This window comes from Helicoverpa armigera, chromosome 5 (assembly GCF_030705265.1).
Source record: "Helicoverpa armigera isolate CAAS_96S chromosome 5, ASM3070526v1, whole genome shotgun sequence".
Classification (NCBI taxonomy): Eukaryota; Metazoa; Arthropoda; class Insecta; order Lepidoptera; family Noctuidae; genus Helicoverpa; species Helicoverpa armigera.
In genome coordinates this window covers 908,519-925,656 of record NC_087124.1, presented here as the reverse complement: position 1 = coordinate 925,656, position 17,138 = coordinate 908,519, and positions in this window count along the sequence as shown.

Here is a 17,138-nt window from a genome sequence, read left to right as displayed (position 1 = left end):
ACATGCTCCGACACGAGCCGCCCTAAGCGAAAATCACAGTGATGTCAATAACTCGAGTCAATATTAAAAACATTAAAAACTGTGGCACGTGCGCTCGGTTGGTCGCCGGGCGCCGCCGGGCGATCTTGTTTTTCATTGGCCTATTCAAGGTCAGGAGGCGGGGCTTGAGAGCTTCTAATTTTTAAGTGCAAGTTAAAATTCACCTTATGGTGGTCAGGCATTTCTGCGGACAATAGTACCTGTTCAGTCATGTTACTTATTACTCGTTTCATTTATGAAACGCAACATAGTTTTTTTTTATGAAGTTTTTTTTTAATCATCTAAAAGGAGGAAAATAGGGAATGGGCGTTATATTTGGGCGAGGAAGGTCTAAGACTAATTAGGTAACAAAACAAAAACAGTGTATTATTTTTGTCAGTTTATATAATGGGTCATTACAATTTTACAGAATAACAACCAACATCAAGTCAATCATGGCGGTACTACCTCTACCTCTACGCATATATTATCAACTCGCACTTTGGGCGGTACGCAGTAGTCGCCGCTAAAAGCTCCTCGTGCTAGCAGTAGGGGTCTCATGCGTAATAATTGAGACCGCAATAAGAGAGTGGGGTGGTTACCGTGGTGGTCATCGTGGTAGTCATTGTTATTAACAACCTGGCACATGACGCTCCCCAGGACGGCCACTAGAACAACAAGTACGATTAACTTCGACATTCTTACAGTTTACTCACTTCTGCGATACAGATCCGCAAGTTTACTGAATATTGCTGACGATACTCGGGTATGCACTCCTTTATATACTGTGAGTAGAGAAAATACTTAAATCAATTGGATTCAAATAATGCGTTAAATTATTCGCCCCCTTATTAAGGACATTTGTCACTAATCAATTTAAAAATGGTACGTAAATAATAAATAGGTAGAGCATGAAAATATTGATATTTATCATTGAAATGTGAAAAAAACTATTGGTATAGTCATAAAATATTAATCCTACTAATATTATAAACGCGAAAGTTTGTATGTATGGATGTATGGATGTTTGTTACACGCAAAAACTACTGAATGGATTTTAATGAAACTTTACAATAATATAGCTTATACATCAGAATAACACATAGGCTACAATTTGTAAACATATTGTTCGAAATACTAAACCTGCGCAGACGAAGTCGCGGGCACCAGCTAGTTTATCAATAATTACAAATTAAGTTGATCAGAACTTGACTTCTATGCGTTCTCAAAACTTTTTACAGTGGCAGAATTACGCAGATACTTGGCTTTTATATATTAATTAGGTAGGATATAGGATATCCGCATTTTGTCGACGCTCCTTTCTTAGGAGATTTTCCGTTATGACATTTCTGCTCGTCATTTTATTCAATACTAGCTGTTGCCCGCGACTTTGTCTGCGTGGGCAATTTGGAATTGTCAAAATACTACTTATGCCGTAGCGTAGGTGTATTCTTTTACATAACAATATAATTAGGATTACCACTTAGCAGCAGCACGGGTTGATCAATCAAGGTGGTGTCGACGATGTGTGACTATTTATCTAAACAAAAGAAGTAAAGTTTGTGACGTTGAGGAAATCTCTGGATCTAGTCAACCGATTTGGAAAATTATTACGCAATTCTCACATAAAACAAAGGTCTGACAAAGTTGTAATTTGTACATTTTCTGCAGCAGCTGCGACAAATCAGGAGCCAGAAAGTCTGTCAAACAGTTTTACTGACCATGGATAACGCGGTGTCTAGTTCACTGGGTTGAAGAGATCAGATAGGCACTCCAAGTAAACATTGGTACTCAAAAAGATTCGGTTTGACTGGAAGCCAACACCCACACTATTGAGGAATAGCTGGGTGGATGATGACTGAGTCATCAGGCAAGCGCATAGTTTCACTACTTGTATTTCGGGGATTTTCTGTGCACTCACTCACTATGTTATGTTGGAATTCCACCGAAATGTTTGCATAATTTCACGATCAGGTAAAGTATACGTCCGAGGGAGTAAGTCCAATTCGTGTGTTGGCACTTGAAGCCTGCAGTTCTTCCAAGATTTTCAAAATGTACGCTCGCAATTTGTCATTTCTTGGTGGAGCCAGCAGATCAGAAGAAACATAAGTGCTGTGTATACTGTGCGTCACTACTGCACAACGGTAAAATTTCGTCTATAAATAGCACAAACGTTGGCTCTCTTGCGGAGGACGTTTAAATACCATATTATGTGTCACACGTAGGTAAACAGGACAACAGTATATTATCATCGAACCGCTTTCAAAGATCTGATGAGCGAACAGACCAGAACTGACTTGATCGCCTCGAGAAAATCGGAGCTCTATGAAGCGATCATTCGCTTTGGTATCTACTGTGATTGTGGTTTCTGAAAATGTATTCAATTAACCAACGATGAATATAATTCTTAGCCGGCCGACTCTTTTGACTTCTCGAAAATCATAACGTTGGTTCTTGTGCAATGCACAAACGGAAATTCGATATATTACACATTCGATATTCACACTTCTACAGAATTGATATTAAAAGGTTTGACAACGGGCTATAGTAGCGTAGCTAAACTAACTGAAACAATTTTAGTGATCCTTCAATAAAGTTAGAGAAGCGGGTGTGCATGTTGAACATTAAGAGTTGGTAAACGTGATGAAGATGACCTAATTCATTACTATTCTAATTTGTTCATGTACCACAAAACTCAAGTTAAGGTGGAGAAAAGGATTATCAAGCTCTCAAAGGCCTGGGCATTTGCAACACGTTGCATGGCATCCTGGAAAGTTACGTAATTCTCAGCCATCAGTTTGAGCAGCGTGAGGGAGTGTCAGGCTTTGGCCCTAGTGGGCCTCAGAGGGGTTTGCTGAATCTCCTTGAGGGGCGCGTGAAATAACGGGTCTCCCAGAAGCCGGGTCGGAAGGTCGATGACCCACTCAAAACTAATCGCTCACGCCTACGGTGGCCGGAAGCCGTCCCTCGACATCCGGCTTTCGTGGTGTCTTACCGCAGTGGCTGGGATGAGAGTTGGGAATTTTCAGTCGCTACGCCGCCTCATTCTTTGTCATCCCGGGCACCCGGGCGCCACCTCCATGAGATCAGAGTTGGGAATGTATGTTTGCAAAAACTAATAGAACATTTAGCGAAAACACGTTTGATAGTAATTCTGTCTTTGTAACTGAATAATATAAATGATATAAACGTAGCTATATAAAAGGTGTCTTTTTAGACTCAGTCCGTGGGTCTGACTGTGACTGTTCGTAATTGTAAACGGTGTATTTGCGATATAATTCTTAGCTCGATGATTTGTGATCAGAAGTTGAAAGCAAGTATGTCTCTGGCCTGCGACGTGTAATTTGTACGTTTTCAGAACGAACGAACTCTTGTCTTCTGTTGACATCTTGTTGACGTATTGTGACAGGTAGTTATTCCCATTGATGTTAATTTTAGAAGTGACACAATGTTTTCGGTCGTATTTTGCCTACATTCTTCATTACTCAAAAAGTATATTAATAAGGACCTTCTATTTATATGTAAGTGAATTCAAAATAATGTAATATATTAAAACCAGGAACGTATTTTTAAGGATGTCTGAATATTAATCACAATGTTTTTTTTTTATAATAATAAAATCTTAGACTCGCAATGCACTTTCAGTGTGATGCATGTTTGTTATCGGATGAAATGAATGGATATTCATGTTTATGAGAGGTATAGCTTATATTATGTCAGAACAACATATGTAGACTTTTTAAGAATGTGGGGAAGTTCATAATTTCTTCGGGACGTGGGACTGCCCGCACCGGGATAAAATATACCCTATGTTACTCGCAGATAATGTAGCTTTCTAATGGTGAAAGAATTATAAAAATGTCCCTGATGATGCGCTGATATTTCTTGTAGTGTTTTTATAGTAGCGAAATACACACGCTGTCATATATTTTTTTCTTGAAAGTAAGAACATACCATGACAAAGTGAAGTCTGTTTTCATTGATATTTTACCTACTACCAGTTTTATGGCACATCTGTTTCTGCATGATTTTCTTCATCTATAATTTTAGGATATCATTTCTTTAAATTCAGTTTTTTGCTCAAGTTACTTATAAAAGCGTTATTTTCCATGTAAAGATTGATAATAGGCCGATAAACTTATAAAGTTCAACATTCAAATATGTGTCATTATTGCACCCGCTGTTGCAGAAACGTTAACAGAAATTATCGTTCATTGCTCATCCCCCGTAGGTGATAGCGTGATAATATCTATAGTGATAGCGTGATAATCATTTTGTATCGCGTTCATTCGTTGACATCGGACGCGTTTGCACTGTTCGCAGAAATTATTTTAATTTCGTGCCGAGCGCGGCGTCAACCGCCGCTTATTTTGATACCATGCGTTCGGAAGAACTCGTGGCGAACGAGGTCCTGGCGTTCCTGCAGTACCAGCTGGACGTCATGGATGAGGTCAGTGTGACCCAAATATGCACCTCGAACTTCACCGAGGAGGAGATACGCAGCGCAAAGAAGCTGTTGTACGAGTCGCTGCAAATGGCAGTCCGAATGCCGACCCGCAGGCGAGATGAAAAGGGAGAGAGGAGTCTTCAAGACACGATAAGGCTGTTGAAGGAGACCGACCCGGACGACGTGCCAACGTTTGTGGCAACATCACGAGTATGAGGTCCAGCCTGGTCGAGCTGCAATTGAAGCTGGAGGCATCACAATCCACCATCGGTGATCTACGTAGCGAGTTAGCAGAATTGCGAAACTCTGTATGTAGGTCACACGCGCATGCCAACAGCGACAACACACGCCACGGACAGGTCAACGCATCGCCGCAGCGCGCCGAGTCAGCAAAATTGCACTCGTCGCCTGCCGTCGCCACTACTAGTGATGCGTCACCGTGCCCCGCCCTCCCCGCGTCCCCTTGCCTTTGGGACGCCGACGAATGTAAACACGTCTAGGCTTGGACGTGTTTATTCGGATGCCGTGAAGCGAGATCCCGTCCAACGGCCACCTAAAGCTACTGTGGCGATACAAAATCAGCCCGAAGGAACCCGAGGTACGGTACAATCTGTACCATGTAAAGGGAATGCTGATGCAGATGGTTTCGTCAAGGTGGAGAGAAGGAAGAAGAAGCCAGCTAGCCGAAATCAATGCGGAACTGCGTTGACTGGTCCGAACATGCTGCTGCGCCCCGCAATACCGACGACGCAGCTGTATGTTTCGCGTTTACATCACTCCACGAAGGTCGAGGAGATCGTGGAGTATATACGAGTCAAGACGAACTGGACCTTAAGAGTCGAGAAGTTGGAGCCGAGACACAATACTAATTTCAAGTCGTTTGTGGTACGAGTGCCGACTCAACATCTCGACATGTTCCAGGAACAGTTTTGGCCGAAAGGTGTCGTTTTCCGGCGATTTCGCGGGAGGCTACGCGACACCACGCAGTGCAACACGACACCGCCTATTCGTGTAAACAAATAGAATTGATGATTGTTTTTATTTTTGTATGTATCAGTTTATAATTATTTTAATGTTATTCGTGTATTGTATTTTCTATGGGCCCTAGTTGCCTGAATTAAAGGAATAAATAAAAAAAATATATATATCCTATATGTTGAACCGGCCCCCAGGTAATATTCATGCAAAATTTGATTTAAATCTATGCAGTACTTTTCGAGTTCAGTGAGACCAAACATACAGACAAAAATTATAAAAACTATATATTTGGGTTCAGAATCGATAATAGATCACCCCCCAAGTATTCTTTAAAAAAAATATTCAATGTACAGTTTTGACTTTCCTATCATTTTTAACCCCCGACGCAAAAACGACGGGGTGTTATAAGTTTGACGTGTCTGTGTGTGTGTGTGTATGTGGCATCGTAGCTCCCAAACGGATGATCCGATTGTAATGCGGTTTTTTTTGTTCAAAAGGTATGTCAGTCGGGAGTGTTCTTAGCTATGTTTGGTGGAAATCGGTTCAGGTCTTCAAGGTCATCAGCTCGTTTGCTAGATGTGATAGGAATGTTACACGCTCAGTTTACTTGCAAGTATATGTGGGATCTGAAATTTGAAACACTAATGTCTTTTGGAACCACTGAGCTGGTCTGCTGTTAGGGCACGAAGGTAGGAGACGTAACCCTGAACTGCCTTTTAGTAAACCCATCGAGTTTGGGCTCGTTGAATTTGTCTTGACGAGTTCTCTTCATGTTTCTGATTGACGAGAACCTGATGCTGGAAATGGGATGTGGTGGATGAAACCCTGGAATGCCGGAATGAAACGGATAAACCGATTTATATTTTTGCTGAAAATCTAGAATGTCCAAAGGTTAATCTTTATTGTTTCTCAATCTGTGCAATTCTCCCAGAGCCAGTTTGTCATGAGGATTGTTAAACAGCTTCCTTTGGCCGAGATCGCATATAGCGACCCCATCTTAAGATAAAATAAATTAAATGAAAGAAGGAAAAATTAAGGAGCTCCTTTAAAAAGCATGAAATAAAATAAAATTATAAATTTAAAAAAACCCCCGACCCAAAAAACGTACGCAATAATTATGACAAAAGGTTAAAAACGCTAAAGCCTAAAAGTTATTTTTTGCTTTTTATAAAGCAAAAAATAACTTTTTACCTTCATAAATACTTACATAAATACCTAATTACAACATTCGTTTAAAAAAAAAACACGTATCTAAAGTAATGAATTAGAGCGGTCCCCCGACACGACAAAATTTAGTTTGCGTAGTGTTAAAAGTTATTTTTTGCTTTTTATAGGGTTTAGCGTTTTTAACCTTTTGTCATAATTATTGCGTACGTTTTTTGGGTCGGGGGTTTTTTTTAATTTATAATATTATATTATAATATTATATGTATAGATGTCATGGACTAACAAATCAAGTAATAAATCTAGTCTAATATAGAGCGGAGTTAATAGATTATTATATTTATGGAGCAGTGTATGTATAACTAATCAATCAACAGCGAATAACCATATTACTGTTGATTCTGTGTGAAATCGATTTATCGTAGCGACAACTAATAGGAATTATAAAAATAGGTGTGTTTATTTGTTCGTTTCACTATCAAAATAAAAAGATGATGATGAACTATACCCAAGTAGCACAAAACTATTGCTTAAGATCTTTAGAGCCAATCCGATTATTACTAAGGGTGCCAAGCTACAGCGCCAGAGCGTGCACTACAGACCTTATGCAGCAGCTTTGCAGCCAAAGGGGCACAACTTTTTGCAGTCTATAGTCCCATAATAATGCTCTTATGGCGATGATTGAATGAATGACAAATTTAGCATGAAAAATTATTAGCAAATTTTGAATGAAGAAAACTTCACTGATCGTTCACCTTGTCTCTCATTTATAAAATATATTTGATGTTCCTGAGTCAGGCATTACTGAATACAAATAAATATTAAGTGAAGGTAAGTGTTTTTGAGCTATATTTTGTATTATATTGTAAGTTGCTACAAACGCAGATCAGTTTATCGTGAATATAGTTGATATTGTTGAAGTATCTTTAACGCGCCTCAATAATTACCTCAGAATATCGTAAAATATATAAATTATAATTATATTAATATTTTTATATCACATACCTACACGATATTGAAATTACATACTGGACTACATTAGGTTTTAGTAAGTTGCTTGTTCGATATTTAGATATATTTTACTACAAATGCGATAAAAACCTATACATTTCTCGATTAGTAATACATAATTATCTCGTAAACATGGCGTCCGTTGAAAGCAGCTTTAAGTTGCAACTTCAACCTTAAAAACTCCTCTCTGCTCTTCTGAAGGTCCAAGTAATATCTGTACCACTATTGCAGTTCAAGTCTGCACTGTGATACTGCAGATATCAAACCACACTATTAATGGCTACTTATTTAGAGATCCGTAGAAGTCGTTGGAAACTCTATAATACGATGATATATCATTGTTAATTGTTTAACACTTAAGTACTATGTGTTACCTTGTTTTCAGAGTACCGTTCAAAATAATTCAAACTAATAATGCACAACAAAATAAACAAGAACTTTGCATCTGTCCATCTAAATGGGAAAAACGGAGTGTTTCCCTATACTTGAGAGTAAATAAATGGAGCTACTGATTTTTTTTTATATTCTTGAATAAATACGTATTTTCTGTTATAAGTTTTTTATTACTTCAAAACAAACATTATTTTTCCTCTGTAACTGATTCATTATCAATAATTGAGAAAACAAAATCTACGGGACCCATGCTTGTGTTTGTGAATAACAGAATGTATCCAAATGAGCAGGCTATGTCTATTAACCTCCTGCTTCTATTGTGGAGCCTTAATGTGGCTATAAGTAGAACAGAGGATCAAATTCTTACTTAAGTCTGCACAGTAGAACAAATCACTTCTGCAATGAAACCTTTAGTAGCAGAAAAGTGATAAATATATCTTTTATACAGTTCCGTTAAAAAGTTTACAATTAGAGTCTTTATGCAGTTCTAACGCGTACATCGGCGGCAATAGAAACTTTTTAGCAGCTTTAACCTTTAGCATAATTGTTTGAACTCTCTTTTAAAGATGTAGGCTGCAAATGGGCTGTAGAATGATCTCTTGTAAACCCTAGAGTGACATTCGGTTCAGTTTCTTGCTTAATTGTTATCACAATGTTTTTAAACGACGAAAAGATGGTCAGTGCTTGGATATCATGTTGATAAAAACTTAAAAAATAAGCAAAGCAAATAGGTGCATATTATTATAACCCATGTATATATTATTGCAATATAATTATGACGTACTCATATAAATCAATTTTGACGATGATTTTTATCCAAATTGCATGTCATTGATTCGTTTCATTCGCATTTTTTCCATATAAATGGCAGGCTACTAGTTTTTCAAGCTATCATAGAGCATTTTTTTCTAGTCAAGGTATCTTATTGAAAAAAATGTTTGCATTAGTACTCCTCCTTGCTATGTCAGGGCTAATTTACTCTGAAGGTGTGCCTTTAGAAGTGGAAATGCCACTGCCATCAGGCGAATGCCCTTCAGGTTACGTGAACATTAACGGTTTGTGTGTGCCTCTTGAAAATCGAAGACAAAGCGGAGGATCCATATATATTATGGTGTAACAAATAACGACTGTACGTTTGGTAATACAGAATCACTTTTAATCTGCCTTTTTATTTCTGCACCCTTTTTTGACTTTCCATGTAAAAAGAGTGTATTATAAAAGCTGCTATGGCACAGTATATTTTATTTAGTCACTTGTAAGATTCAATGTTTTAATGCATTATGACCTGGTTAGCAGTTCGTCATTTTCATGGCTTTAAATCGATATTGAAGTGTTAATTGATACAAAGGACGTAAAAAAATACAGTTGAAATAAAAGTAAAATAATTTTCCTCAACCGAAATTTATAATAAACTAGCTGTTGCCCGCAACTTCGTCTGCGTAGGCAATATAGAATAGTCAAAATACTACTTATCCCGTAGGTGCATTCTTTCACGTGACAGTATAATTAGGATTAGCACTTAGCAGTCGCATAGATTCATTGATCAAGGTTGTGTTGTGGATGTGACCATTTATCTAAACAAAAGAAGTAAAGTTTGTGACGTTGTGAATATCTCTGGATCTAGTCAGCCAATTTGGAAAATTATTACGTATGGTGCGTAAGTAATTTTCACAGGAAACAGTTATAATCTATGTCTATATGCTTTGTGTTACCCAATCAGCGGCAAAATCAATTATAAGTATTGATGTTATTAAGGACTCATTTTGGTCGGACCACTTTCCATTAAAATGTGAGTGTGATATTACAGTTATTAGAGAAAAGATATGTGTAAATAAGAATTCTATCAATACTATTTATTGGGGGGACAGAACTATGGAGGAAATAAAAAAATATTTGTCCGTGTGTAATAGTCAACTTAAACATTTCGATTTTCCTGATACGTTTAGGATGTGTGCGGGTAAACATTGTAATGAAGACAGCCATAAAGGAGTTTTAGACAATATGTATAGAAAGATTGTATGTATACTTAGCGATGCGGCCAAAAGCAGTAAAACCCCGAAAGACATTATACGAAAAAATAGGTGTGTTAAAAATGTTAAGGGCTGGAATAAATATGTCAAAGAATCACATTCACAAGCTAGAAGTGCGTTCAAAATGTGGACGTGGTTTGGTCAACCTAGTAGTGGGCATATCTTTGTAGAAATGAGATTAACTCGTAAAATATTCAAGGGCAAATTAAAATGGTGCATTAAAAATCAAGAAAAAATTAAAATGGACATTTTGGCCTCCTTACACTCAAAAAAATCATTTTCGGCATTTTGGAAGGGCACTAAAAAACTAAATTATAGTACCCCGAGTCTCCCAGTTAGCGTGGACGGTAAGAGTGACTATAAGGAGATAGCTGAAGTTTTTAAAGATCATTTTAGAGTGAGTTCGAATCTTGAGTGTGAGCCCATGTTGAAAGATGGTGAGGGTAGATCAGAAGCACCAGTTCGCTTTACATGTAAGGAAGTTAGTCTTAGTATTAATTCGATGAAAAGGGGTAAATCTCCTGGCAAGGATGGGCTCAGTATCGAGCACCTTCAAAATGCGGGTGTACATCTGCCGAGAGTGTTAACCCTTTCTTCAATCTCTGTTTAGGGCACTCGCACTTACCACAGGAGCTACTGGATACCGTTGTTGTCCCTATAGTTAAAAACAGGACAGGAGACATAGCAGACAAGGGCAATTACAGGCCTATCTCGCTTGCAACCGTGATTGCCAAGGTGTTTGACAGTGTGCTCGATACAAATCTCGGTAGATATACAGAGTTACATGACTCACAATTTGGTTTTAGACCGGGGCTATCTACTGAGAGTTCTATTTATGCGCTGAAGCACACTGTCAAATACTATACCGATAGGAAGACACCCGTGTATGCTTGTTTCCTGGACCTCTCAAGGGCCTTTGACCTGGTTTCGTATGGTGTCTTGTGGGGCAAGCTGCGGGAGGCAGGGATACCCGATTCGTTAATATCTATACTAGCGTTATGGTATAAGAATCAAAGAAATTTTGTAAAGTGGTCAACTGCATTGTCGGACCCCTATAAACTAGAGTGTGGTGTTAGACAGGGTGGACTGACGTCCCCTAGGTTGTTTAATATTTATGTTAATAATCTACTTGTTGAACTCAGCAGCACACATGTCGGATGTCATGTGGATGGAATTAATGTAAATAACTTAAGCTACGCTGATGACATGGTGCTGCTGAGTCCTTCAATATGTGGAGTCAGAAGGTTACTTTCGATATGTGAAGTATATCGACGGTAAAAAGGCAAAAGGGGTCAAGCGCCACATTTTGCGATTTTAACTTTTTTATTGACCCCAACTCCACTATTTTTTCTCTTTCGAATGGTCGTAGTATCGTTTTCCTAGCATGAAAAAAAGTCGCTTGTACCAAAGAATTATTTGTACTGAAGTGCCAAATCGATACTTACCAAAAGTGCTCAAGCGACACCAACTTTACGTTTTTGTATCGCCTTGTCATTTGGCATAATTTTAAAAACAATATTAGAAGTAAATATGTCGTTTGTATCCATTTTTCTTTTATTTGTTTAATACTATAACGTCGCTTACACCAATAGTAAAAATTGTCAACTAAACATAAATTGGCGCTTGGCCCCTTTCTTAAATAATTTTATTTTCATTACGTTGCATTTGATCCACTCAGCACGCGCGACAGCGCCCTTGCAAATGGGTATAACTGACATATTATGTCTTATGTAGGTACTTGAAAGCAAGTTCACGCGTTCTTGAAACGCGATCGCAGTTTTTAACACAGATTAAAATTTTATATAAAACATGTCTGCAACTCCAAAAAACGTCAAATTGCGAAGTGTTTTAGGCCGAAAAAGACTTGCTAGTACCAAGAAGGTTATTTGATTATAATGATAGCAATAGAGAGGTCGAAGAAATTAAAGATGATGTGATTCCCCTACTAGCATCGGTAAATTCAACCTCATTTTATTTATTTTATAAAAATAAATTTAACGTTTCTTAGGATAGTTTTTAGGGTTCCGCACCCAAAGGGTAAAATGGGACCCTAATGTTTTCGCTCCTCTGTCCGTCCGTCCGACCGTCTGTCACCAGGCTGTATCTCATGAACCGTGATAGTTAGAGAGTTGAAATTTTTACAGATGATGTGTTTCTGTTGCCGCTATAACAACCAATACTGAAAACTAGAATCAAATAAATATTTTGGGGGGCTCCCATACAAAAAACGTGTTTTTTTTAAGAACTGGTAATAGGTAGTAGGTACGCGTTTCATAGGTACATGTTGGATAATTTTATTACGAGACAACTTGAAAATGTGTTTATCGAGATATCTTGTATAAAACCATTTTATCCGTTTTTGAATCAGGTAAATCGGTTCACGCGTTTTGTAAACAATCATAATTTTTACCAAATTATTGTGGCTTATTTACTCAAACAATTTGATAACATGCTGTTGTATGTCCTATCAGTTATTCATAATTCTATTACCTACCTGCTGTGCCAAATATAAAATAATACTGTTAATTAAGATATTTTAACTTAAGCCAAAATCTGACTTAGTTCTATGATCTGTTGTGCCAAATAAAATAAAATACTTTACTACTTTATACACATGGAGCTTAGGCCAAAATCCTTATATTCCAACATTCAATATTGGTGCTTGACCCCCTCGCAAATGCGATAAACATGGTAAAAACCTGGGGTCAAGCGACATCTATCTTTGAAACTATTGATCTCAGGCTTATTTTGATCTAAAATTATTAAAGAGCATTGTATTTAGGTAAACTTTTCTGAAGATTGTGATGTGATTCAATAAAGCAATAAAGAGATATTATTTTTTAAAACTTTCTTTTTACTCTCCTGAACAATTTGATCTGTGGTGCTTGACCCCTTTTGCCTTTTACCCGTCGATATGCTGAGAAGCATGGGCTGAAGTACAATCCAATTAAAAGAGAGCTGTTGGTGTTTAGAGGGAAAAATAAAAACCCATCGTATGTTCCGCCTGTAACACTCAGTGGGTCGCTCTTGAGGAGAGTAACCAAGTTTAAATACCTAGGACATATTGTTACTGAGGATTTAAAGGATGATTTGGATATGGAAAGGGAGCGAAGGGCGTTGGCTGTTAGGGGAAATATGGTGGCAAGGAGGTTTGCTGGTTGCTCAGTACCAGTCAAAATAACGCTTTTCAAAGCTTACTGCCAGACCTTCTACACCAGCAGCCTCTGGGCCAATCATACCCAAAAGGCTGACAATACCTTGCGCATCCAATACAATAATGCTTTTAGGGTGATGTTGAGACTGCCACCATACTGTAGTGCATCGGGCATGTTCGCGGATGCACAAACGGACGACTACTTCGCTATTATGCGTAAGAAAGTTGCGTCGCTAGTACACAGAGTCAGGGGTAGTACCAACAGCATCCTTAAGGTATTCGCGGATAGACTGGATGGGCCTACACTGGATAGGTTTATCAAGCTGCATGTTTTACATGCAACTTGAGAACCCTTCCAGTGAATCAGGCGGTGTATTTTTTCTATTATTATTATTTTATAGATTGTAATTATCTAACATAGTTTAAGTTGTTGTTTTGTTACTAACATTTTATGGGCCTTGGCGCCTGAATATAAAAGATTTTTTTTTTTTATTTGAGTCTGACAAAGCTGTCATCTAGACACACGGCAGTGTGTCCGCCAAGTTCGAGCAAAAAAGGCGACACACCGGCCGTGGGTTATATTACACGAACCATTTCGGGCCAAATTCGACCCCCCTGTAACTCAAAATCTATTTTATTTACGCATATCAAATTTCTAGTATCTGTTGAGACCCCCTCACTTATCTAAAATACAAAATTTCATTAATATACCTATTGTAGGTCTTGAGATATTGACGTCAGAAAATCGCTATTTTTACTATACACTCACTGACTGATTCACTGATTCACTGACTCACTCATCAAAAACCTAGACCACTTCCAATGGTCGTATTGACTTGAAATTTGGCATGGAGGTTGGTCTTTATGTCAAGGTAAAGGGAAAAATCTGAAAATGGCCAAGTGTGAGTCGGTTTCAAAATAATGAAGGTGTTTTATACCCGGTGTAATTTTATACCCCTAAGGAACTAAAACGAACTAAATTTATCTATATTTATATAATATATCTTCGAATGGTACAAAGGTTTGTATTTAGTCAAAGTAAAGTAAAAATCTGAAAACGGCCAAGTGTGAATCACTTTCGAAAATAACGAATGTGTAACTTTGATCCACGAACATAATATATGATAACATGTCATGTCAGTCAGTTGGTAAATCTAGTCATAGTTAATCTAGTTCATTTCTTTGTAAAAACATAGTGCATATTAAAAATCTAAAAGATAGTATAAATGAGACATTTCTTTAACTAACTTCATCATAAGAAAAAATTAAATAAACAACCTTACAAAAATAAATGAAATCCCACCCAAAACAAAATGTGAAAGACTGCCAAGTTCGATAATATGGAATGCTTCGCCTATAAAAGAAGTGAGATCTGAATAAGTACCAAGTTCCATACACATACCTCAGTTAAAAATAGTTACTTTTTAATGATGATTACTTGGCAAGTTTTAATAGAAAATTAAATACTTGATTCATTGCGTTTAGTAGGTTTATAACAAGGTGTATGAAAACTTGCCAAGTAACATCATTAAAAAGTAACTATTTTTAACTGAGGTATGTGTATGGAACTTGGTACTTATTCAGATCTCACTTCTTTTATAGGCGAAGCATTCCCATATTATCGAACTTGGCAGTCTTTCACATTTTTGTTTTGGGTTTGTACATTTTCTGCAGCTGCTGCGACTAATCAGAAGCCAGAAAGTCTGTAAGTTTCACCATGGATATCGTCTTGTGTAGTGAGACTGGACTGAAGATAGGTAGATAGGTAGTCGCTCCAAGCAAAATATTGGTACTCAAACAGATTCGGTGACTGGAAGGCAATACCAACATAGTTGGGGAATAGCTGGATGGATGATAAAATGAGTCATCATCATCAGCAGGCGCATAGGGTAGGATAGTTTCACTACTGGGGAGAAACACTTGTATGACGGGGATTTTCTGTGCACTTACTCACTATGGTAAGGCTGACCCCACATTAGGCGTGCGCGATCCTCGGGCTTGTGAGTAGCGCGGGCGTCGCGAGCACGCTGCACGAACGTCGCGTTTTGCTGCCCTGCGGCATGTGTGTAGAGTGCAAGCGACGCGCTCGCGGCGAGCACGCGGCGCTCGAGTTGCGTTCTTACCCCTTCGCCCGCTATCCCCGCCGCCCGCTAAACGCCTTAGCAGTTAAACGTCAAGGAGAGCGGCGCGTGCGCGCCGCGAGCGCGCTGTAGGTAAATGCCGCAGGGCAGCAAAGCGCGACGCTCACGCAGCGCGCTCGCGATGCACGCGCGGCGCCCGCGCTACTCACACGCCCGAGGATCGCGCACGCCTAATGTGGGGGAGGCCTAAGCCGGGACTCCACCGAAATGTTTGCATTAGTTCACGAATAGGCAAAATGTACGTATCTGTGAGAGTCCACTTCATGTGTTCGTACTTGAAACCTGCAGTTTTGCCAAGATTTTCAAAATGTACGCTTGCAATTTGTCATTTCTTGGTGGAGCCAGCAAATCGAATGTTGTATACTGTGCGTCACTACCGCACACCGGGAAAATTTCGCTCTTGCGGAGGACGTTTATATACCATATTTTGTGTCACACAGGACGACAGTAAGTATCCACCCAAACACTTTCAAAGATAATTATGATGAACGAACAAATCAGACCTGACTTGGTCACCTGGGGCCAATCAGAGCTCTATGAAGCGATCATACGCTTTGGCTCCTACTGTTATTGTGGTTTTTGAAAATTTATTCACCTCATTCAACGATGAATGTAATTCTAATGGTACTATTAAGAACACTTGCTTAGCGCAGAAGCTGACGTTGGCAGGTCGACTCTTTTGACTTCTCGAATAGGATACCATTGGTTTTTGTGCAATGCACACCTGCAATGCATGCTGGATTAGGATAGGATACAGGTGGATAGGATTTGCAACAGAAAACAATTCTGTCTTTGTGATTGAATGACATCAAACGTAGTTTTATATAATAGGTGTTTTTTTAGACTTGGCTCGGGTCTTACTGAGACTGTTCGTAATCGTGACCAGTGTATTTGCGATCAGAAGTTGAAAGTAAGCATGTCTCTGGTATGCGACGCGCAATTTGTACGTTTTCAGACGCATAAAGCATTTTACGTGTGTAAGGTATTAAATCCAGAAAGCTCTCATTTCTTATCTGCACTTTGTATCTGGGCTTGTTTTTAAAGCTACAGAATCCTACATTACCTACCTCACGCTTAGCAGCGCTTGCGAGAGATAGATCCTCATTTCTTCTAGGATTAAGTTTACATATTTTGTATCAGAAAAAATAATTAAGGTCTACTTAATACTACTCACATTAGTGGAAGAAAAGCTAAACTATGTTTATGAAAAAATCCTGATATGAACTCCATCTGTAACTTTAAATGATAATTAATTGTTCCACTAAAGTCATCATTTTCGACATAATGTTCAAAAAATAAATTTAGATGGCACCGTTTTAAATTTGGCTGAGAATTTTCTTTTCATCAAGGTAATAATTATAGTTGGATTTTGATGTGGCACGGCAAACTGACAAACACTATTGAAATGTCTATCGAAAAATTACACTACGTGTTAAAATATGGTGAATTACGGAAAATACACAACTCCATCTGTTGAAATAATAATCCTCTATAAAGAATATATTGTCATTTACCACCTCGCTCCTCGCTGTATTTTATTTACCACAGATGGAGCTACTTTAACCTTGGCTAAACAAAATTTTCATATTTTTTTTTCTTCCGTAGTTACTTATAAAGGTGTGATTTTCTGTGTAAAGATTAATAATAGGCCGATCAACTAATATAATTACAACATTCAAATGTACAGTTTTGACAAACAGATTGCGTGTCGTAATATTTTACATCTTGAATTCACAAAATTAATCATATCTTTTAATAGAGTGAATCGATTTCGATGAAACAAAAACTAAGTAATACCCCAA